This window comes from Schistocerca cancellata, chromosome 5 (genome assembly GCF_023864275.1).
Source record: "Schistocerca cancellata isolate TAMUIC-IGC-003103 chromosome 5, iqSchCanc2.1, whole genome shotgun sequence".
In the NCBI taxonomy this organism is placed as follows: domain Eukaryota; kingdom Metazoa; phylum Arthropoda; class Insecta; order Orthoptera; family Acrididae; genus Schistocerca; species Schistocerca cancellata.
The window spans coordinates 729,893,334-729,917,069 of NC_064630.1; the positions used below are offsets into that span (position 1 = coordinate 729,893,334).

Below are 23,736 nucleotides of genomic sequence, written 5' to 3' on the forward strand. Positions count from 1 at the left end.
AGCTAGCTCGACCGCTTGGTCGTTCATTACCCCAAAGACATCCGACTGGGTTTCGATCCCGCGACCTTACCGTTTCCGTGCACATATTTTACGAGTGGATCACCAAACGCGACGAAACAGGTGAAATGTATGGATATCCCGCAGGCCGCACAGTGTCGCAAACAGGAAGGCTGGGAGGCCGTGGGCGGCGCCCCTGGCCGCGGTCCAGGCAGCGCCACGGCGCCGCCAGTGAGTGGCTGCCCTCCGCGCGCGCTGCCGCGACGCCGCCGCCCGCAGACATGTACGAAGACGACATCAAAGGTAGAGAGCGCCGCCGCCGCCCCACCTGCTGCAGTGTCAGCAGGGCTGCTGGCTGCGCCCCTTAACTGTCGCAGCGTAGGCACCCCTGCTACACATTCGCCAACTCAACCTGCGCCAACAGCGGACTACGACTTTCGAAGTGTGCAAACCAAATACATGTAGGGCACCGTGATCGTGACCTCCTTGTGTTTTGCGGTGTGGGACCGGTTTGCTGCAGCTCTCCAGTCTAGACTGCCCACGCAAGCCTCTTCATCTCTTCTTAACTATCGCAACTACGTCCATTTGAACCTACTTCAAGCCTTCGTGTACCTCTAGAGTCGTTAGACCCCCTCCCTCCCAGCCCTCCCCCCCTCCCCCACACAGACACTTCCCTCCATTACCAAACTGATGATACCACAATACTTCAGAATGTCTCATCAACTGATCTGTTCTTTTAATAATTATGCCATAAATTTCTTTTTCCCATTATTCTCTACACTCATTATTTCCTTGACCTACCATCTAATTTTCACCATTCTTCTGTAGCACCATGTTTCAAAAGCTTCAGTTTTCTTCTTTTTTGAATTCTGATAGTCTACATTTGACTTCGGTGCAAGGCTTCACTCCATACTAACACCTTCATCAGAAAAGACTGCCTAACACTTAAATCTACATTCGATAACAAATTTCTCTTTTTCAGTCACGCGTTTCTACCTATTGACAGTTTGTATTTTATATCTTCTCTACTTCAACCGTCTTCATTTACTTTGCTACCAAAAATAGCAAAAAACATTTACTACTTTTAGTGTTTATTTCCTAATCTATACTCTCAGCGTCGCCTGGTATAATTCGACTACAGACCATTACCATTATGTTACTTTTGTCGATGTTCATCCCATAACCTCATTTCAAGACACTGTATTTTCGTTTCAGCCACTTTCGCAAGTCCGTTGCTGTCTCTGACAGAACTACAATATCATCTGGAATCTATGAATTTTTATTACTTCTTCACCAACCTTAATTCTCTTTCAAAATTTCTACTTGGTTTCCTATATTGCTATTCAACGTATCCTCCCTCATTCACTTCTCAACCATTGTTTCCCTCTCATGCTTTCCGACACTAATAAGCACCACTTGTTTCCTGTACAAGCTGTAGCTAACTCTTTTCTCCCTATATTTTACCCTGTTACCTTCATAAATTTAAAGAGCGTATTCCAGTCAACACCGTCAAAAGTTTCTCTAAATTTACAAATGCTATTAACGCAGGGCTGCCTTTCTTCAGCGTATCTTCTATGATATGTCGCACGACCAGTATGGCTTCATGTGTTCCTCAAACTGATCTTCCCCGAAATCGGATACTGCCAGTTTTTATTTTCTTCTGTAAATAACCCATAACAGTATTTTTCGACCATTACTTATTACCCATGAGGCGTCCCCAACTACTGGTATATTTACAAGATGCGTTTCATTGTTTGTGTTTAAGGGTGGTTGTAGTGAAGTGCTTCCTCAAGAGAGAGGAATAATATTTTACTCCAGGGCTGATAGTTCACTAGCAAATTAAATTACGTTTTACGCCACTACGCTATGTCATAGGCGTTAGCATCAACAGAAGTCACCTCTTTAGCCATTGTAAAATAGTGAAAAATTTAAAACATATAACGGGCGGCTGTGTTTATGTGACTCTTTAATGCGAAAATAATGTGACCGTATCGTGATCATTTGATGATGTCTGATCCATTTTGACGATTTAGGTACTGTGTTACACACAATGCCCGTGGCCGCATTATAGAAGCAGATAACGTAATGAGATTGTGTGCACCGTCCACGGAATGCGGAACAGTCTTTTGTACATTTTTATCTTTGTACTGCCAATTCAGCACACAGTTGTGGCAGGACACTTTTTCCATAAGCGTAGGGGTAACAATCACGCAAACACGCATAACTTAATTAGGGAAAGATTATCGGTAGTAGAGTAATAAGTTATCAGATTTTCTTGTTCAGTCCTATGAAATATACTTGTAAAACCATTAAAAGTGTTATGTAAAAAAAAAACGATGTTACGAAACGTCTATATTTTGCAGACACTCTAAGTGTATGATTCCGCATATTTTTGTTTGATTTAATTATTTACGTTTTCACTTCGAAAGCTAAAGTCGTTGTCAAAAGACTACTCTAGTGAACCATTGGCAGCTCCTAGACTACGCCGGTATACTCTTTCGTACATTTCCGTCAGCATTTAGTGTGTCCCTGTACATTTCTGACAAGATAGTGTTGTCTGTTTATTTCTGTTTTGGTGGTCGTGCATTCTAAATATGGCGGTGACTAAGAAAGAAGCAGTTCAGTCTTAATGAGAAGAGCTACTGGTGCTGAAGTGTTCAGAAGACAACCAAGTCATGGGTGAAATAGAGTGAACTGGCATCGTCGGTTGGTGGTACTTATTCACGCTTTCCGCTGGATAGACAGTGTCGTTTTCGAATTCAATTTTTCGGCGTCTGAAAGGAATTATCGAAAAAATGTGAACAGAAACTATGGTGTTACGAATTGCGTGATAGGTGCAGAAATAACAGACTATTACTGAAATCAGTATAATGACAATGTGAATGTGAATTTCAAGTCAGCATGAGAGGTCCCTGTTAAAGGAAAACTACAATATTATTGAAAAGTTTGTCCAGGTTTGACAAAACGCAATGTGGAACAAACTAAAAATATGTTACGACTTTTCACAGTAATAATCATAGATGATAAAGTGATGAAACATAACATTAAGACAGCCTGCTTCATAACGTACTGGTCAATCTTTGGAGCACAATATAGCAGCGATTCTGCGTGGTATGGATTCGGCAAGTTCTTAGAAGGTGCATGGAGCTAAGAGGCATAAGATGTCTACGCACAGGAGACACGATTCCTGTGAATTTAGTGCCAGTGGTTTGTAGGTGCGGAGCTGACACCCAACAGTATCCCAGATACTTTTTAGCTGTCTCAGATCACGCTGATTTCGTGACCAGACATCAATCAGAGTTCACTAACATGTTCCTTAAACCTCTGAAACACAATTCAGGCCTTGTTTACTCACGAAGGGGCACTGGTGGCCCACAGTGATGTACACATAATCCACAGCTGTCACGATGCCTTAGATTACTGTCACAGGTCCACGGAAGCCTGCGGCCGTGGTGCTTTGCCTGCTTTGAACAGCCATTCGCGTAGATCACTAGGTTTACGGACATATTCTTAAAAATTATTAAAATATTAAAAAAATAATTAAAATATTAAAATATTATTCCACATAAACTTTGTGGGACAAAAACGGTGATTCATCCCACAAGGCGACACCTTTCTATTAATTTCCCCTACCCGCTGTAGTGGTAACAGGCGATGGGAACACATAGGAATCACCTGCTGCGGAGCAGCATATTAATCAATGTACACAACGGCGTGCTCCGAAACACCTATGCTTGCACCAGCATTGTTGTCTGTCGTCAGATCTGCCACAGACCGGCGGCATCCTGTTTTACAGAGTGCGCGAGCCTTCGTACTCGTCAGTCTATTATGAAGCATGGATGTCTAACGCCTTGTCACCTATTCGTGATTTCCCGGACCTTCAACCACATTCCACGCGTGCTCACGACAATAGCACACAAATAGCCGACCAGATCCGCCGTTTCTTAGTTGATACTCCCACTTGCCGGAGTCTAACAATGTGCCCTGTCCCAAACTATCTTATGTCTTTTCGTCTCCTCATTTACAGCCCATATCGTCGCTATATTGGTTACTCATCAGCGTTTACTCCGTTAATTAACTTTCCTAACCGCAGTGCCACCGGGAATCATTTAAACGTGCGATCGGCTGTGATCACTATCTTTGGACTCATCAGTGTCAGTTGAGAAAGGTAAAAGAGTCTGAGATTGCATTATTTCTGCACATACTGCCGTCTTGATTTGTTGCGAATTGCTGTCTTAATGCGTGTTTATACGTGGATAACAGCGAGACAGTGACTTATTGTGGTGTCACGCCCGTACTAATAGTCCAATTCGCCAAAACTGGAAAACAAAAATGAAATGCACAATTCACGTAACACTTCAAATAAAGTAGTAAAATTTGTTAGAAATCGAAAAAATTGACGCATATATAGATTAAATTAGACATTATGCAGCCAAAATTTAAGGAAACAACTTCAAAATGGTTCAAATGGCTCTGAGCACTATGGGACTTAACTTCTGTGGTCATCAGTCCCCTAGAACTTAGAACTACTTAAACCTAACTAGCCTAAGGACATCACACACATCCATGCCCGAGGCAGGATTCGAACCTGCGACCGTAGCAGTCGCGCGGTTCCGGACTGAGCGCCTAGAACCGCTAGACCACCGCGGCCGGCCGAAACAACTTCATTTGCACATAGCTTATAGATACAGGTAATCAACACAATCAGTGTTTTGTCTCAGATACGTAGATGATATAAGCAAAATTGTAATTAAAAAGAATAATGTTACGACTGATTAAACATGAGCAATGAAATGCTAATATGTTGATACAAGAAAGTGTGTTCTGAAGGAATAAGATTTCTGTTCCGCTTTAATAACATCAATACTTCCAACTCTTCCTGTTTTGTGTTGTTTTTCTTCTGACACCAATGATAAAAATACCACTATGCTCATAAATGCAGTCGGGTTGATGCTGCGAGAATTTTGTTCTCTAGTTTTACGAGAAAAGGAAAAGTTACACAATAGAAACCTTAATCGGATAGGCTTACTAAGAAACTATTACTCCTTACAATGCAGAATGATGCGAGTTCATTATGGTTACTGGGTGTTTCCAAGCGTTGTGGATATTTTCAGATGAAGAGCACTGTATACCAATAGGTCGTATAGTAAACATGCTGCTTATCTCCATCTTTTGCAAATTGAGGAATGTCGAATTATTAGCATGAGGGACATGGGGGCATCAGACAGACAGACCAGACAGCCAGCTATTGTGCAACGTCTATAGAACGAATGCTGAGGAGATCGACTAATTTCAACAGTGAGGCAGAAGGGGTCTGATGCGCCACCTTTTTTGATCAAAACTTCCAAACATCCTAATCGAACTCCATTAAAGTGATAAATCCATGTAATCAAAATTTCCATTAAGAAATGTAAATAACAATATTGAGATAGTTACTGTCATTTACTACCATATCTAACTACTAAAACTACACGTTAATTTCTTTTTATGGAGGATTACGTAAATGAGTAGTTGAGAGTCTTCTTGAATGTATGTGGAGTGAAGCTTATCAGGTTCAAATGGTTCAAATGGCTCTGAGCACTATGGGACTCAACTGCTGAGGTCATTAGTCCCCTAGAACTTAGAACTAGTTAAACCTAACTAACCTAAGGACATCACAAACATCCATGCCCGAGGCAGGATTCGAATCTGCGACCGTAGCGGTCCTGCGGTTCCAGACTGCAGCGCCTTTAACCGCACGGCAAGCTTATCAGGGTCGAGATGAGCGGACCAATATCGGGCCATTAGTCCTGAGGAGGAAAAGGATCCTTTTGAAAAGGCACGTGCTGCTACTGTCGAGGGCAGCAAGACGCCAGTGTATCGTATGTGAGCAGGACCCGCCAGTTACCATCTATACTTTCTCGGATGGCATGGTATAAGCAGTTTGCATCCTACGCCGAGGGAGACTATTGGATAATTTTTCCCATAAGACAATAGCGATTGGACGTGCAAAATCATGAAGAAATGAATGCAGCAGCAGTCTCATTCTGGGAAACGCTGAGTAAGAGATGGATCATAGATAAGATCTGCGAGGTTCAATGAGGAGAGGCCATCCCGCACCTCGGTGCTTGGAAGCGTGGCACCAGCATCTGTCAAGCTGACGTGAAACTACTTGAGGTTGTTGACTCTTGCTAAAGAACAGTAAGAGCAACTAATTACCGTTAGCTAATACAAATAAAGTCTGGAGTGGGAGAACGGTGCTCACCTATGTGTACGCAGAGGGGGGCTAATTGACTGAAATACGAAATGGGACAGATATTGGGAGTCAGAAGCTGTCTGTTTCTGAGTCCAGCACTCACAATCCTCACTGTTTGTTAATTATATCAAAACTGAGTATGGGAGGTAGACTACTGTCTTCTTATAATGTATCTGATCGGTCATCACTCAGAAGAACTACAGTAGTTGTTGACGGAAATCATGCACAAGGCTCACACTGACAAAGGAATTCACTTATTGCTGGATGTGTACTGTAGTGAAGACTTTGGTCTCAGGACGTGAGAGGCAGACCTCAATTTAAGGTCCTGAGGGAGAGAAGCTGTTAATGTAGGACAAATGACTTAGAGTTTTGCAGCTTCCACAACGCTGACTCACTGTCACTGGTAACTCCAGGTACGGCGAGCAACAACAGCGTTCACAAACTAAGCTGTAGAAGGACCGCAAAGACTTCAGCTAATGTTAGGACTTCACTTTCATGTTTGAAGTACGCTTAACAGCGTTTACAGGTTCAACATGTGTTCAATAGAGGTAGTATGTGCGTAAGTGATTCTTTCTGTTTTTATTTCCTTACTTCTTGATTAATAATTGATAATCACTGTACGGCTTCTGCGAACTTAGTTGTTTCCTAGAATGTTGTGCTGATTCTAACTTATTCATGCCGGTTCATTCATAGACATAACTGTTATTTGTGCATTTTTTGTATAATCTGAAGTACACAGGAACTTGTACCAAACAATAATTTCTAGTGACCAGGTGTTTCACTTGGTAATTTGACTAACTCTCAATTTTTATCATCTTTGTGAGTTACAGCGCACATTTACTACGTAAGTTAGGCCACCCCTGTTTAATTAATTTACTTCATTTAATGACTTGCCATTCTATATTCACGAATATGCAAAGCTGGTACTTTTGGCCGGTGATACAAGTATAGCTATCACACCCAACAGACAAGAATTAACTGATGAAATTGTAAACGATGTTTTTCAGAAAATCATTAAGTGGTTGTCTGCAAATGGGCTCTCATTAAACTTTGACAAAACACAGTACATACAGTTCCACACAGTAAATGGAATGACACCATTAATAAATATAGACTTCGATCAGAAATCGGTAGGTAAAGTAGGATATTCAAAATTTCTAGGTGTATGCATTGATGAGGTGTTGAACTGAAAAAAAGTACCATACTGAAGATCTGCTGAAACGTTTGAGTTCAGCTACTTATGCTATTAGGGTCATTGCAAATTTTGGCGATACGCATCTCAGTAAATTAGCTTACCACGGCTATTTTAATTCTCTGCTTTCATATGGCATCATATTCTGGCGTAACTCATCATTGAGTAAAAGAGTGTTCATTACACAAAAGAGTGTAATCAGAATAATTGCTGGAGCTCATCCAAGATCATCCTGCAGACACTTATTTAAAGAGCTAGAGATACTCACTGTAGCCTCACAATATATATATTCACTTATGAAATTTGTTATTAACAACACTAGGAGAAAGGATGATCTTTACTACTCAAGGTTAAATCTAACTTTGGCTCAGAAGTGGGTAAATTATGCTGCCACAAAAGTCTTTGGTCACTTACCTAATAGCATCAAAAGTCTGACAGATAGCCATATGGTATTTAGAAGGAAATTAAAAGAATTTCTTAATGACAACTCCTTCTACTGAATAGATGAATTTTTGGATATAGTAAGTGGGTAATTTCCCCAACCCCCACAAAAAAATTAAAAATATTAAATATTAAGTGTCAGGTAATACCTTGTATAGATACTTCTTATTAACCTGACACGTTCCACATCATTACGAAGTGTCGTATTCATGATCTATGGAACAAGTACTAATCTAATCTAACTTATCCATTGCACAACACCTGTAACTAAATTCACGTGATCCTTTGATGATCGATCTGGTAAGGTCACCTGATAAGGACATTCTGACATCCAAAGCAGTATGTCGACTGCTGTGCCATGACCTCACGGTAGGCAAGAATTCCTTCCCAGAGGGCTACAAAGCGAGGAGATCGCAGGATTGTTTAGCTCGCTCTCCCAAAAAAATGGATGAAACAGGTGAAAAACAGATATATAAAAGAGTGTCGCCATCAACTGCCCCACCGGGAATAAATTACTGTAATTTGAGTTGGAATATAGAGTTACAGTGAGTCGCTTATCGCTGCCACACTACCAGAGAAAATAAGACAGTGTAGAGTCAGATCAACTGGGAGATTGACTGGCAACGAGTCTCGCCTCTGTCTGTGCCGATGTGGTCGACGCAAAGGTATCCGTAGATGATCTGAAAGGTCACAGGAAGCAGCAGTTCTTGAGACCTGCACGTCTTTAATCATGTGGATGTGACAACAAAACTGATGTGTTAGTTATTGAAGGGAGTCCAACGCTCAACATGGTGTGCGAAGACTGGTATAACCCTTCACTACCGCCGTTCCAAGTGACGTATTCCAGCAGCATAATGGAGACCCCATACTGCAGTTTCCACCACAAACTAGTTGAGGCACGTACAGATGTTTGGCTGGGCTGTCTGGTCCTCTGATTTGTGTCCTGTATAGCATATTTAGATTATGATAAAACGTATCCTTTCACACTACCCTCCAGCCAACAAATTTAATTACCTGACGTAGCATCTCTGTACGCAGACTGAAGTGACGGACGAAAATTCGTTCCAAGACCGGGATTTGAACCTCGTCTTCTGCTCAAGAGGCAGATGTTCTAATCACTACGCCACCCTGCCACAGTGGCTTTGCGCAACAGCACTGACTACCGTAGCGCGCCTCCCTCCTCAATCCAAATTCCCATTTGCACGTGAGACCACTTGGCACCCCCCCCCCCCCACCCAAAAAAAAATTTAAAAAAAGTTCAATCGTTGATGATTCAGTCTGCATATATACATCCCACAAGAGACATTTCATAAATAATGCACAGATTGATGTTACTGTGGATTGTTCGATGCAACAGCAATGAAAATTACGTCAGATGAAGTTGGAAACTTGAAGCACGTGATTCTGTTTTTTCGCTGTGTATCCTAAGGCCGGTACTACACTATCAAATTTCTTTGTCAAATATCTTTGTCAAAGAAATTTGATGGTGTAATAGGGAACTTTGTCAAAACTCGCCTATCGTCAAATAAATTTGATCAAATCTCGGGCCTCGCTGTAGATTTGATAAAGAAGTCGCTCGTCTTCTGTTCACTGCGATGTGATAAGTTACCACATGGAACGCTAGTATCGCTGCAGCGTTCTGTTATCGGTAGTGTTTTTATAAACAAAATTAATAGCGATGTATGAAGCTGATGAGGCGCCCCGAATACTAAAACGGATTAAGAAGATTGGAGACCTATTCTAACCTAACCAACCTCTCTTCTGTACAACTACAAAATTAACAGAAATGTATAAAGCTGATCAGGCGCCCTGAATACAAAATCATATTAAGAAGATTGGAGACCAGTTCTAATCTAACCTAACTCTCTTCTGTAGCAAGGAATCGGAGTGTTACAGTGAGCCTGTCTTCTGCAGATATAGCAGTTCTTAAGTGAGTATTGTGCTTTGTGATATGAGGATACACTTCACTAAGCACATACTGAAATGTATGCTCAACCCCACGCCCGGGTTCCCGGGTTCGATTCCCGGCGGGGTCAGGGATTTTCTCTGCTTCGTGATGGCTGGGTGTTGTGTGCTGTCCTTAGGTTAGTTAGGTTTAAGTAGTTCTAAGTTCTAGGGGACTGATGACCATAGATGTTACGTCCCATAGTGCTCAGAGCCTTATGCTCACCCATTCTTATATAATTGATGTACGACTTGACGTCCTCCACTATAAGCTCACGTGACAAGTTTTGTTGAATGCTTTTATCGTGTCGTCGTAAAAGCCACGGCATCACCCAGGTACGTTTCCTTTTTTTTTTCCCGCTTCTCATCCGCATGTGCATACAGTGCACTTGTGGTACATGCAACTACTGCGGTTAATAACAAGTTGCTGTTGTCAGCCATCTTGAACTTTGACGAAAAATATGATGACGGTGTAATACCCCTTTTTAGCGCCACGTCAAAGATCTTGGTCAAATATATTTGACGAATATTTGACCACATCTTTGATCAAATCTTGACAAAGAAATTTGATAGTGTAATACCGGCCTAACATAAAATTGGTGAAAGTTAGAAATGGACCCTGCAGGGATTTCGCGTACTGTGACTGTTGAAAACAAAAGGTGTACTTCAAGATCGAAACTTTTCGCGGCAAAAACCCAACAGGAATCCACAGTGCGTTAAGTGAAGTTTTGGGTGAGTTTACAGTGGACGTAGCACAATTTCACGTTGGGTTAATAGTTTTCGGGATGCTCGTACGAGCAAAGACGATAATCCAAGTCCCGGAAGGCCAGAAACGTCAACAAATGAATGAAGTGCGAAACCTGTAGCAGGTGCTCTTGGAGAAGAATGCGGTGCGACTTTTAAGAAACTCTCTGAAGCCATGGGAATTCCTCCAACATCAGTATTCCGTATTCTAGCAAATGATCTGAAGAAGAGGAAAATTTCTCACACCGTTCAACTGCTGAAAAGAAGCAGAAAAGTCTGGACATTGCAACCTTCCTCAAATAACGATTTGACCGCGAAGGTGAAGGATTCTTGTCTCGAGTTGTCGCTATTGATGAAATGTAGATTAATGACTTTGAACCGGAACTGAAATCACGATCTAATGAGTGGAGTGCTTCACATTCTCCATGTTCAAAAAAATTTCGACTAGTTCAGTAATTTTTTGTGATCACCAAGGAATCATCATAACAGAATACCATGTGGAACAAGTGTCACAGCGTTGCATTATCGTAACTTCATGCAAATCCTGGGCAGAAAAATGCACAAAACCTGATCTCAATTGCTCGAGGCTGGCTCACTCATTCTCCACGACAATGCACACCTGCGTATCGGCAATTTTGTAGCCCAAAAACAGCGCGAACACTGGTGAGAAGTTTTGCCGCATCCTCCCTGCAGCCTGGACATGAGTCCATTCGGTTTGTCACCGAATGTGAGAAAACCAATGCGTGGACGTCGTTATCTTTCTCTACAAGAGCTTTCTTCCACCGTTACCTACGCCATTCGACAGATTAACGGAAGTTGTGTCCTGGGTGGAATAACGAAGCTACCGAGACGTTGGGTTCACTCATAGAGGAGCATGGAGACTATATTGAACGACTGCAAAAAGATATGGAAAAAAGTATACTTATATAAAAGTTAGTATGCATTATTTATGAAATGTCTCTTATAGAAGTCAGAGGCTTCAAAAGGTCTCTGGAACCATATGGTTACATTTGAAATGGCATGTGTTTCAGGCAGGATAAGAAATTGCTCCAGGTGACATTGGTGGGCTGTTTGTTTTCACGTCACAAGAAAAGCGATGATTTATTTGTTTCCTTGGGGTCATATCACAAGCTGGTGTTGGGAGTAGAATGAAAGGTAATAATTTAATACTCGTTGTCTGATGAACATCACAACGATGTTTGATAAATATTGGCCTAGTACTTCACAAATACTGGAACACATGAGGCAATACTGACCTTACGACTTATCTTAGAAGAAAGATTAAGGAAAGGCAAACCTACGTTTCTAGCATTTGTAGAATTAGAGAAAGCTTTTGACAATGTTGACTGGAATACTCTCTTTCAAATTCTAAAGGTGGCAGGGGTAAAATACAGGGAGCGAAAGGCTATTTACAATTTGTACAGAAACCAGATGGCAGTTATAAGAGTCGAGGAACATGAAAGGGAAGCAGTGGTTGGGAAGGGAGTAAGACAGGGTTGTAGCCTCTCCCCGATGTTATTCAATCTGTATATTGAGCAAGCAGTAAAGGAAACAAAAGAAAAATTCGGAGTAGGCACTAAAATTCATGGAGAAGAAATAAAAACTTTGAGGTTCGCCGATGACATTGTAATTCTGTCAGAGACAGCAAAGGACTTGGAAGAGCAGTTGAACGGAATGGATGGTGTCTTGAAGGAAGGATATAAGATGAACATCAACAAAAGCAAAACGAGGATAATGGAATGTAGTCGAATTAAGTCGGGTGAGGTTGAGGGTATTACATTAGGAAATGAGACACTTAAAGTAGTAAAGGAGTTTTGCTATTTGGGGAGCAAAATAACTGATGATGGTCGAAGTAGAGAGGATATAAAATGTAGACTGGCAATGGCAAGGAAAGCGTTTCTGAAGAAGAGAAATTTGTTAACATCGAGTATAAATTTAAGTGTCAGGAAGTCATTTCTGAATGTATTTGTATGGAGTGTAGCCATGTATGGAAGTGAAACATGGACGGTAAATAGTTTGGACAAGAAGAGAATAGAAGCTTTCGAAATGTGGTGCTACAGAAGAATGCTGAAGATTAGATGGGTAGATCACATAACTAATGAGGAGGTACTGAATAGGATTGGGGAGAAGAGGAGTTTGTGGCACAAATTGACCAGAAGAAGGGATCGGTTGGTAGGACATGTTCTGAGGCATCAAGGGATCACCAATTTAGTATTGGAGGGCAGCGTGGAGGGTAAAAATCGTAGGGGGAGACCAAGAGAGGAATACACTAAACAGATTCAGAAGGATGTAGGTTGCAGTAGGTACTGGGAGATGAAGAAGCTTGCACAGGATAGAGTAGCATGGAGAGCTGCATCAAACCAGTCTCAGGACTGAAGACCACAACAACAACAACAACTTCACGGTGTAGCGCATTTCCTTCCATATATGGAAGGCTTGCTCTTTCAGAACACCGTGACAAACGCTGCTTTAAGAGGTCCCCATCGCGCTGAGCTGGTATGGAGGGAGGGGAAACTGGTGATGGAGGGAGGGGGGAATTTGGCGGAGAGGAAGGGCTCGCGTGTGTCGCGTGTGGTTGGACGGTTGCCTAGGTAGCCGCAGCTACGCCGGCAGTTGTCACAGCTGTGTCATGGCAGAGCGCCAAACAGAGCAGGTGGCATCGCGACCACTGCTAAGGTCACAACTGAGTGGGACCCTCATCCTTCACTCCGAATTCGGAGGAAGAAGTTGGTGATTGAAATTTCTTGAAAAGATCCTGCCTTAACAGTAGCACCATTTGTTTTAAGGACTGCCATTCAAATCGAGTATCATATCCGTGACACACTGTCCCCTATTTCACAATAATAAAAAACGAGCTTCCCTTCCTCGAATTTTTTCGATATACACCGTCAATGCTGTCTGATGCGCAGGCTACATCGCAGAGCAGTACTCTAGATGAGGACGTAGAAGCGAAGTGCAGGCAGTCTCTTTAGTAGAACTATTGCATCTTCTAAGTATTCTGCTAATAAATCGCAATCTTCGGTTCGCTTTCCCCACAACATTATCCAGGTCGTCGTTCCAACTTAAGTTATTCGCAATTTATGTTCGAAAAAATGTTCAAATGTGTGTTAAATCTTATGAGACTTAGCTGCTAAGGTCATCAGTCCCTATGTTAACACACTTCTTAACCTAAATTATCCTAAGGACAAACACACACACCCATTCCCGAGGGAGGACTCGAACCTCCGCCAGGACCAGCCGCACAGTCCGTGACTGCAGCGCCGTAGACCGCTCGGCTAATCCCGCGCGGCAATTTATTTTCGAATTCATGACGTACTATTAACGAATGACCGTTGGATTTTCAGGAAGGAAGAACAGAAATCTAGCGCAAACAACCCGATTTTTATTTTTTATCTATTTCAACTATAGAACAGTCGTCATCAGTGCTAAAATCAGTGCAAAAAAAAAAAACAACAAAAATCAGCGGAGTAACTATGCTTCCATAAATGTCACATGGGCATACAAGGTATATATACCATAATTGTGATCCCTAAGTATTTAGTTGAATTAACAGCGTTTAGATTTGTGTGATTTATCGCGTAACTGAAATTTAGCAGATTCCTTTTAGTACTCATGTGGATGACATAGTCTATCGGCCGGCCGCTATGACCGAGCGGTTCTAGGCGCTTCAGTCCAGAACCGCGCTGGTGATACGGTCGCAGGTTCGAATTCTGCCTCGGGCATGGATGTGTGTGATGTCCTTAGCTTAGTTGGGTTTAAGTAGTTCTAAGTCTAGGGGACTGATGACCTCAGATGTTAAGTCCCATAATGCTTAGAACCCTTTGAAAAATTTTTTAGGCTCGATAACGGCTCAACAAAGATGACACGCAAGTGGGAAATTTAGTGAATTTATGTGAAGCGTAACGATGGGCACGTTGCACACTATTAATAATAGTGAATCAGCAAGAAAACTCACAGTTACGACACAGCGCTTGGTTTAAAGATATTTAAGGTACTTAGGGTGCCAGAGCAAGCGTTCGTGTTCTGCATTCTGCTACTGGAATTCGTATGTTCTTCTCACAGCACACCAGTCGTTATACGAGGGTCACTCCAAAAGAAATGCACACATTTTTTTAAAATACATCTTTTATTCTACATGTTTGAATGTTTTACAGTGTGTAAATACATCCTTTAGGAACAATATTTTCATTTCTCCACATAATTTCCATCCCTCTCAACTGCCTTATACCATCTTAGAACCAGCGCCTGTATAACTGCATGGTAAAATTCTGGACCAACCTGTTGGAGCCACTGTTTGGCAGCGTGCACAAGGGAGTCATCATCTTCAAACCTTTTTCCACGAAGAGAGTCTTTCAAGGAGATGATAGTCACATGGAACCAGGTTAGGACTGTAAGGTGGGTGTTTCAGTGTTGTCCATGCGAGTTTTGTGATCACTTCCATGATTTTTTGACTGACATGTGGCCGTGCATTGTCGTGCAACAGCGAAACCACCTGCTTTTGCCTATGTGGTCGAACACGACTCAGACGAGCTTGAAGTTTCTTCATTGTCGTCACATATGCATCAGAATGTATAGTGGTTCCACTTGGCATGATTCCGCAAGCAAGAGTCCTTCGAAATCGAAAAACACTGTAGCCATAACTTTTCCAGCAGAAGGTGTGGTTTTGAATTTTTTTTTCTTGGTTGAATTTGCATTATGCCACTCCATTGAGTTTCTCTTCGTTTCTGGTGAAAAATGATGGAGCTATGTTTCAATACCTGTCACAGTTCTTCCAAGAAATTCATCTCCATCATTCTCGTACTGTTCCAAAAGTTCGCAGCATACTGTTTTTCTTGTTTCTTTGTGAGCCACTGTCAACATCCTGGGAACTCACCTGGCACAAACCTTTTTTAACACCAACACTTTCAGTATTCTGCAAACACTTCCTTTCCCTAACGCAACGTAGCGTGACAATTCGTTCACTGTGATGCGTCTGTCAGCAGTCACCAATTCGTTAACTCTCTGCACATTGTCTGGAGTGTGTGCAGTACGAGGCCTGCAGCTGCGGGGCCCAATCCTCAATATTGCCGTGCCCGCTTTCATCCTGTAACCTGCTTTCCCACAGACTAACTATACTCCGATCAACAGCAGCATCTCCATACACCTTTTTCAACCTCTTGCGGCTGTTTCCCACTGTCTCGTTTTCACAGCACAGGAATTCTTTGACAACACGTTGCTTCTGACGAATGTCATGTGTTGCAGCCATCTTGAAGACATGCAGTGACGGCGCCACTCACGGGAACAGGCCGAACTAATTTAGAAAACAAGCGGGAAGGATGTATCTACACTCTGTGAAACTTTCACACATGCAGAATGAAAACTGTATTTTTAGAAAAATAGTGTGCTTATCTTTTGGAATGACCCTCGTACATCAAAGACAGCCAAGAACTTATATTTTTCGGCAAAAGAGCTTAAAATCAAACAGTTTACATAATAGAATTATTGCCAAAACGAGACTGATTAACAAATGGCTCTGAGCACTTTGGGACTTAACTTCTAAGGTCATCAGTCCCCTAGAACTTAGAACTACTTAAACCTAACTAACCTAAGGACATCACACACATCCATGCCCGAGGCAGGATTCGAACCTGCGACCATAGCGGCCAAGCGGTTACTGATTAACACATATATATGTAACGCATCTTGCGTTATTGAGGCACAGAGGCAAAGAGGATATTTTGTATACGTTGGATAACAGTTGGTTCTGATTAAACTAGTTTCTAATGTCGTACAATTTCACTGTTACAAATGTTTGTGTAATAGCATAAATAAAATATAATGTAGGTGCATAAATTGTAAGACTCTTTAAAGGTACACGAAAATGGCTGTGTGTAAACTGTCTATGTTATGAGATTTATGACTATCAGATATGGGAGATAAGATGTATGACAGGATAGTAACACTTTTGTTGAGTCCAGAGTTACAGCGTACTCTAGCAACTGACGCAGAATTACATAAATTTTTCGTTCTAATTAACTGTTACAGGCCTCACAACATATTCCATAATCCATGGAATTGGTATTTAATTTTATTTGTCAGTTTTATTCGGCACATATTGCTAATCGTCATTACAGCTTCTCTTAAGCAATACACACAAAATTACTTATTACTGACATGGGAATGTGATACAGACATTTCGACTGTTCCATTTTTAAATACGTTTTAATACTGGAAGTAGTTAGTTTTACATTTTAGGGTTAATTAATGTTGGCTGCCTATATTTATGATAAGGGTGGCATTTGCAACTAGCAAGAAACAATGGTATTAATTGCACCGTTTACAGGACTGTAGATAAAGTACCTGCATTAGTTGCATTTTTAACTAAATTTTCTTTTATTTAATTTCAGTAACCATTTACAAACCAGGAATACAAAAATTACTAATATTTTTTTCCATAACTACAATCGGAGTGGGAAAATCATGATATGCCCGTTAAATTAACAAGGACCTCACAGTCGTTTTTCCCGTTTATTAGACATTGTTGTGAGACAAAGCGTACAGTGTGAGTCAGACCATCATAGGAAAACGTAGGTAGATGTTCCTTCCGGGAGATGGCGTGTGAGTGGTGTTCGTGTTATGTTCTGGAAAATATAAGTCCCTGTGAATGGTAGCAGCTCGTTATTACAGTGGCGATCAAGCAGGAGTGGTACTAGTGGTTATTGGCTATGAATATTACTGCCAATCATCACTTTCGAACATAAGCAAAGTCTCACAAGTTCACTCAACAAACGCTGAAGCGTCTTCGATTAGCTCTAGCAACAAGTGCCTCCCGTGAAGCCCCCACTCGAACAATCGTTGCAGGAGGACCTGTACCTAGCGTTCTCTAACGTTGTGTAAGAAACTGCTATGAGCGTGTCAATCCATATTACTGGCTAGTTCGGATACTTCGTTTCACCAATTGACTCAGTTAACAGCAATTTTCTTAGCTGTTCCACAATGTTCTGCTTTCCCACACCGAAAGACACGTACTTAGACTCACGAAATAAGTTTTTCTCTGTAGGTGTTCTATAATTATATCAAGTTGTGTCAGGTTCTCCGATACCATGTCCAGGTATGTCGTCAGTTTCTCAGATGCCTTTGACTAGAACCTTTGCTGTTCTAATATCTCCATCCTGATAGCAAGCCATCACCACATTCTGTATCTGACTGTTGTGGACTGGCAAGACAGCCAATCCACTATGACAAGAAGCCGAAAGGCACGCGTTTAAGCTCAGGCAGGCTGGCGTGAGGTCTGGAACAGGACAAGGAATTTATAGTAGCAAAGAACGTACGTAGCTTCTGGAATACTTAACTTTAATACATAATTGGGAAACATCGCTCTTGACGGTACATGTTTTACAGCATCAATAGTAAATGGCAATGGCGCCTTGCTAGGTCGTAGCAAATGACGTAGCTGAAGGCTATGCTAACTATCGTCTCGGCAAATGAGAGCGTAATTTGTCAGTGAACCATCACTAGCAAAGTCGGCTGTACAACTGGGGCGAGTACTAGGAAGTCTCTCTAGACCTGCCGTGTGGCGGTGCTCGGTCTGCAATCACTGATAGTGGCGACACGCGGGTCCGACGTATACTAACGGACCGCGGCCGATTTAAAGGCTACCACCTAGCAAGTGTGGTGTCTGGCGGTGACACCACACTGATTCTTCAGATATGCATATACAGTGGCTTACCAGAAGGTGTCCACAGCATCACTGTAGGGTCAGGCGTCTTGGCTTGCGCCAGTACTGTTCAGCAAAAACGGCTTTCACTCCCTGTCTCTCGTGGCGCCTGTGAATGGTAGCAGCTCGTCCCTACTGGTTGACACATTTCATTTATCTTTCGAGCCTGTTCATTCCTTCAAGTTGACTAATCAAATGTTAGCACTCCTAGTTCATTAGATATATCTCTTCGAAGGGACTCCATTTTATTTTTAGGCTACCACTGCCTTTCTCGTTCTCCATTGATGAAATGATAGCTTTCCTTGGCAGTCTCCTATCAATCATATATAATCACACCATTTGTATGTGTTTTCCTGCACACCATTTAGTGCACTAAATATGGGTTTTACACACGTACTGTTTGGCACCAAGTTGGTTGGTTGGTTGATATGGGGAAGGGGACCAAACAGTGAAGTCATCCGTTCCATCGGATTAGGGGAGGATGGGGAAGAAAGTCAGTCGTGTCCTTTCAAAGGAACCATCCCGGAATTTGCCTGGAACGTTTTAGGGAAATCAAGGAAAACCTAAATCAGGATGACCAGAGACGAGTTTGAATCGACGTCTTCCCGAATGCAAGTCCAGTGTGCTAACCACTGCGCCACCTCGCTCAGTTTTGCATCAAGTGATTCACTAAATTTGGATGTAGATTTCCGCAGTACATGCGAGAATACCCTACTGCAACTGGTCTCATCAGATTGCACTTACCCTTCAAAATTCTTGCCCATTTCGTTATATATAATTTGGTAATCGCATCACTTGTAGGGCTATCAAATGTTTCACAAGTAACTTGCATACTCTGTTCTTTCCTGTTTTTCCTGGCCTTATCCCGTGTCGTCAGGGGTCGAGATGTTGTTCAGGATTTGGCAATGTTAGTGGTAGAGAGCGGTCATATACCTTCTCACTTTCTGTTTGACAACCAACATCTTGGTGCACCCGTGCACTTTAGATTGAAAGTGCAGTGGTACTTGAGCAGAGGTTTTCCCTGGTAGGTAGTTCGCTTGTTGAGGTCGGTTGTAATGCCTCCATGCTCACATTGTCTCAATCTCTTGGATATCATGCTGTCAGGACACTTGAATGAGTACATTTATTCTACTCCCCCCCTCCCTCCCCCCCCCCCCCCCCAGTCTGTGTCAGAACAAGCAGCGCTGGTCCATAATGCTCTACTATGGTTGCATCATTTTACACTTGAAACGTCCCCTTTGAAAAATTCAGACGACTGAAAGAGGACAAGTCACTCACTAACTTATTTTCATATTCAATTCTATTCTTTAATATTGTTATTACACCCTGGATACAATTTTTGTGAGGCGATAGAAATACATTGATGGGAGCATGTACATTGTTAATGGATGTGAGATCTTTTAGATAAGTCTCCTTCGAATAGTAGTTTCTGGAGTTGAGAACAAGAAGGTGATTTGATTATTTAACAGCAAATCTTGCAGTGGACATTCAGGGCTTCGAAGCCACTAGCGGCTGTTAGGGAGAGGAACGTGTAAAAGCATTTGACGGGGACAGAACGCTAGTCCCAACAATTTCTCGCACTGACGTGCAGACAGTGCTTTCTGCCACAGAATCGAAGAACTGCCTTTCTCTGCCTCGTGATGGCTGGGTGTTGTGTGCTGTCCTTAGGTTAGTTAGGTTTAAGTAGTTCTAAGTTCTAGGGGACTGATGACCAAAGCTGTTAAGTCCCATAGTGCTCAGAGCCATTTTTTTGAAGAACTGCCTACCTGGATCTACTTGTTGGGCTTTTCTGGCCATGGCAGGGACGGGGGAGCAGGAGAGAAGTGCGTCGCCTGGCCAGAGCCTTTCGACAGCGTCGTAAACGCCCATTGTGTAACGAGCCGGCATCCATAAAAATCCGCGTGTTTCCATGCTCGACTTGTACCAGACACTATCTAAGGAGCAATCAGGCGATGTCTTCCCTCTGCCTGCCGATTTTTTTGGAAGCCTCAGGCCTTCAGAAGAATTTCAGGATGGAACGCAACATTCATGGAGGCTCTGAAATGGTCCGTATAGTGAGACAAAAACACCTCTCTTAGTTTAGCTGAGGGCCATGGTCCGACGTGCTGTAGCGTTTGGCTAATTCAGAAAATGATCTGTGTGATACATGTGTTAATCACATTATACATAAACGAAAACTCAAAACACGCTGTCTAAAGTGGGCATCGGAAAAACAATTCGAGAGCGTAATGTCTTCTCCTCCCTGTGCGGAAATGTGCGAGACAGGGATTGGCTGGTTCTTCAGCAAGGAAAGGAATGTGATTAAGTTTGGTTAGGATTGGCCAGAAGGTAGAACAGATGTGTTAGAGAGGAGACGTGGCACACGTGGAGTCTTGTTATTAGCACAAAACCCCAGTGGGGGTAGTTGTGTGGATGCACTTTTTGAGTTTACTGAGGTTTGATCGGAAGGGGCAAGCAGAGACATGGGGCTTCTGATTCAGACTCTGGTCTGAAGAGCAGATTATGATCTTGACCCTTATTATAAGTGGTTTGCACTTGGGACATTTGTCCTGAAAATAACTTTGCAGTAGCACTGGACTCGATTGGTGTGCGGAATTAGTTCCTAATTTAGGTACGACTAGACACTTCAACAATAACAACAAACAACAGGATTAGCGTTGCCACCACTTAACAAATAGCCTCTAATCCCCTATTGTTACATCAACGCCCGTTCCCAACTGGTCATGGTTGACTGGCTAATGGAGATGGATGCCTCCAACAACTGCTTACACAACATTACTGATTTACGTAATTTGTTAATAATAGTTCACAGAAAAATAAGTCTTAAAACACTTCATAGAAAGGCTGGTTAAATAACTATTCCTTTGTTCCATAAGACGTCTTGGTACGACGGAAGTGATGGCACACTTGGTCACTCGGTGTACAGAAAGCCCACTCATACAGACCTGTATCTACAAGCTACTAGTTGCCACCATCCAGCACAAACAATGGGCGTTCTCAAAACCTTGGTCCACCGTGCCCATACTATCTCTGACGCCGACAGTCTTCAAGCGGAACTGGAACACCTGCAAAAAGTATTTTTGAAAAATGGCTTTTCACCTAGGCAAGTGAACAGAGTGATGAAGACCTACAAACGACGGAACAAGGAAGAGGAAGAGACCTTCAGGTCGACTGTTTATCTACCATTTATTGGGAATATTTCTTCACAGATAGGCAGAATATTGAGAAAGTATCAAGTGAGAGTCATCTTTTGCCCTCCTTCCAAAATTTTATCACTGGTGGGATCCGTTAAAGACGACCTGGGCCTGCGTAAACCAGGTGTTTACAAAATTCCGTGTGAATGCGGCAAATCATATATAGGGCAAACAACACGAACTGTGCAGGAACGCATTGTGGAACACCAACGGCATACTCGCCTTCTCCAACCCACCAAGTCCGCAATCGCCGAACATTGTATTTTCACAGACCATTCCATGAATTACAACGACACAAAAATTTTGGCCCATACATCAAACTTTTGGAGCTCGATTATCAATGAATCTGTGGAAATAAGATTGTCTGACAACGAGACTCTCATCAATCGAGATAGCGGTTATCAGCTGAACTCTGCTTGGAATCCTGTTATAGAGAAACTTCGTAGTCGACGTAGTTATCTGCATAAAGATGGAAATCGACCTGACACCGATACGCCAGGCTTTCGCAGTGGAGGGCGCGAGGCGCAACGCACGGAGCCGTTATGAACGCGCGCGCTGAGCAGCGCATGCGCAATGTCACCTCAGAAGGCTTTAAATAGCGGAGCCCAGCGCGTACTCGCCAGTACTACTACAGTGGCATTCAGCTGAAGATGGCCAGAAGACTCTGCGCCGAAATATCGTGGCAGGAAGTTACTGATATCCGGCAGTTCTCCCGTGTTTTTATGGAACAATCAGTACGCCGGGAAAGCTTTAAACAACTATTCCTTTGATTAAATTCTCAACGAATAACAGTAGCAAACAACATCACTTCCAAATAAAAACTTACAGAATAGTAATGGTAGAAAGGACCTTACAAACTTCAAAATTCAGTTTCATTTAACACGCAGATATAAAAACATATCCCAAACTTACAGTTGGCGTATTTGTCAAATTCCAGTATTTATAACCCGCTGATCTACAGCGCAGAACAGACAATTTCAAATCTGTCCAATGAGTCATCCTGATAACAGAATATTAAGTCCACAAATAAGAAATATAATGACTTTATGACAACGCCCATCCAGCATTGGCCACACTTTTACACAATCGTAAACTCCGTTGAAAAGTGACAGTTCACAGCTCAATCTCCACACATTTAAGTAAACTAACACTGCGGTATTTACTGAAGGTTAACACACGTACCGTATTCCACTGCTTTCTTCTCCAATATCATGACATCCTTATTGGGGGCGAACATGCTACAGCACAGCTTCTTCAGATTGGGCCCACGCTGTTTATCTGCCGTGGCAAAACACCCACAAACGACATCGGCCACAGCTCTCCGTAAACTGCGTCCATACAATAGTAGAGCCCACGGCTTATCGTTCCATAGCAGCGTTGAATCCCAAGCGTCTCGGTTTCACCATCAGTTCATTACCAGAGAGCTCCAAAATTATTGACGCACAATTCGGACCATCCGGACACCAACACTCTGCCGTTCTGTCCTTCTCGCTCGGTACTCTCCAACCCTCCTGTCCTCGCCGCCAGAGGGCCACTCGGCTCCAGCTCGGCGCCCCAATATCTCTGACAAGGCCAATATCGACCTTAACACTCGCGTCCGGAACACAAACGTGCCGAAAGTCGGCACATTGGAGAGCCTGTGGTGAAGTCTTCAGGCCTCATTGTCAGTTATCTTGAAGACCTCGCTGTGCCGAGAACAGTCTTATTCGAATCTGGTCTACTGCCTTGGCGCTTTGTACACTGCCGTATAAGTGAGTCAGATTGGTGCATAGTATGACCAGCGAACAAGAGTGTCACATCCTAGAATCTGTCAAGATTTCAGGTCTCAGTGAGAGAGTAATTGCGATCCGTCTATCAGACCGGTTATCCATGACTCTGCGTATTTCATGCCAGAGATACCGGGCGCCACACATGACTGCTCTGCAGACGCCTGCATCATGACCCTCACCTGAGACACTGCTACGCAGCGAGAAAGAGGTACAGTACTGCTCTGGCTTGTCAAGGCCAACAGAATCACAGTCTTGCCACTCGTTCTCAGCTGCTCCAATGTAGTGTAACTTTTCTGTAGATGAATCCATCAAAGTCTGTTCAGCGTTAGATAATTTCAGATTGCATTATTCATGTTTTGAGCCAGGGTAAATAGATTAAACAGATAAACCTTAGTCGTTGTCCACCAAACACCAGCCATGGAGTGCTAATTATTTGTTACCTCTGTTTGTGTCGCCAACAGTTCATGATTTCTTTGTCATTTAGTTTAACTTGTGTTGCCTGTCCTATTTCATGATCAGTAAAC

At 42.6% G+C, this 23,736-nt stretch overlaps 1 long non-coding RNA gene across 1 annotated transcript in view; it reads left to right on the forward strand.

Annotated features, from left to right (window-relative positions):
* The first annotated feature begins 239 nt into the window (after positions 1-239).
* The window catches only part of LOC126189048 (uncharacterized), a 225,686-nt gene continuing 202,189 nt past the window's right edge, over positions 240-23,736 (forward strand). The window contains exon 1 of the long non-coding RNA XR_007537903.1: positions 240-300. This is a non-coding gene — a long non-coding RNA (uncharacterized LOC126189048). The remainder of the gene's footprint in view (positions 301-23,736) is intronic.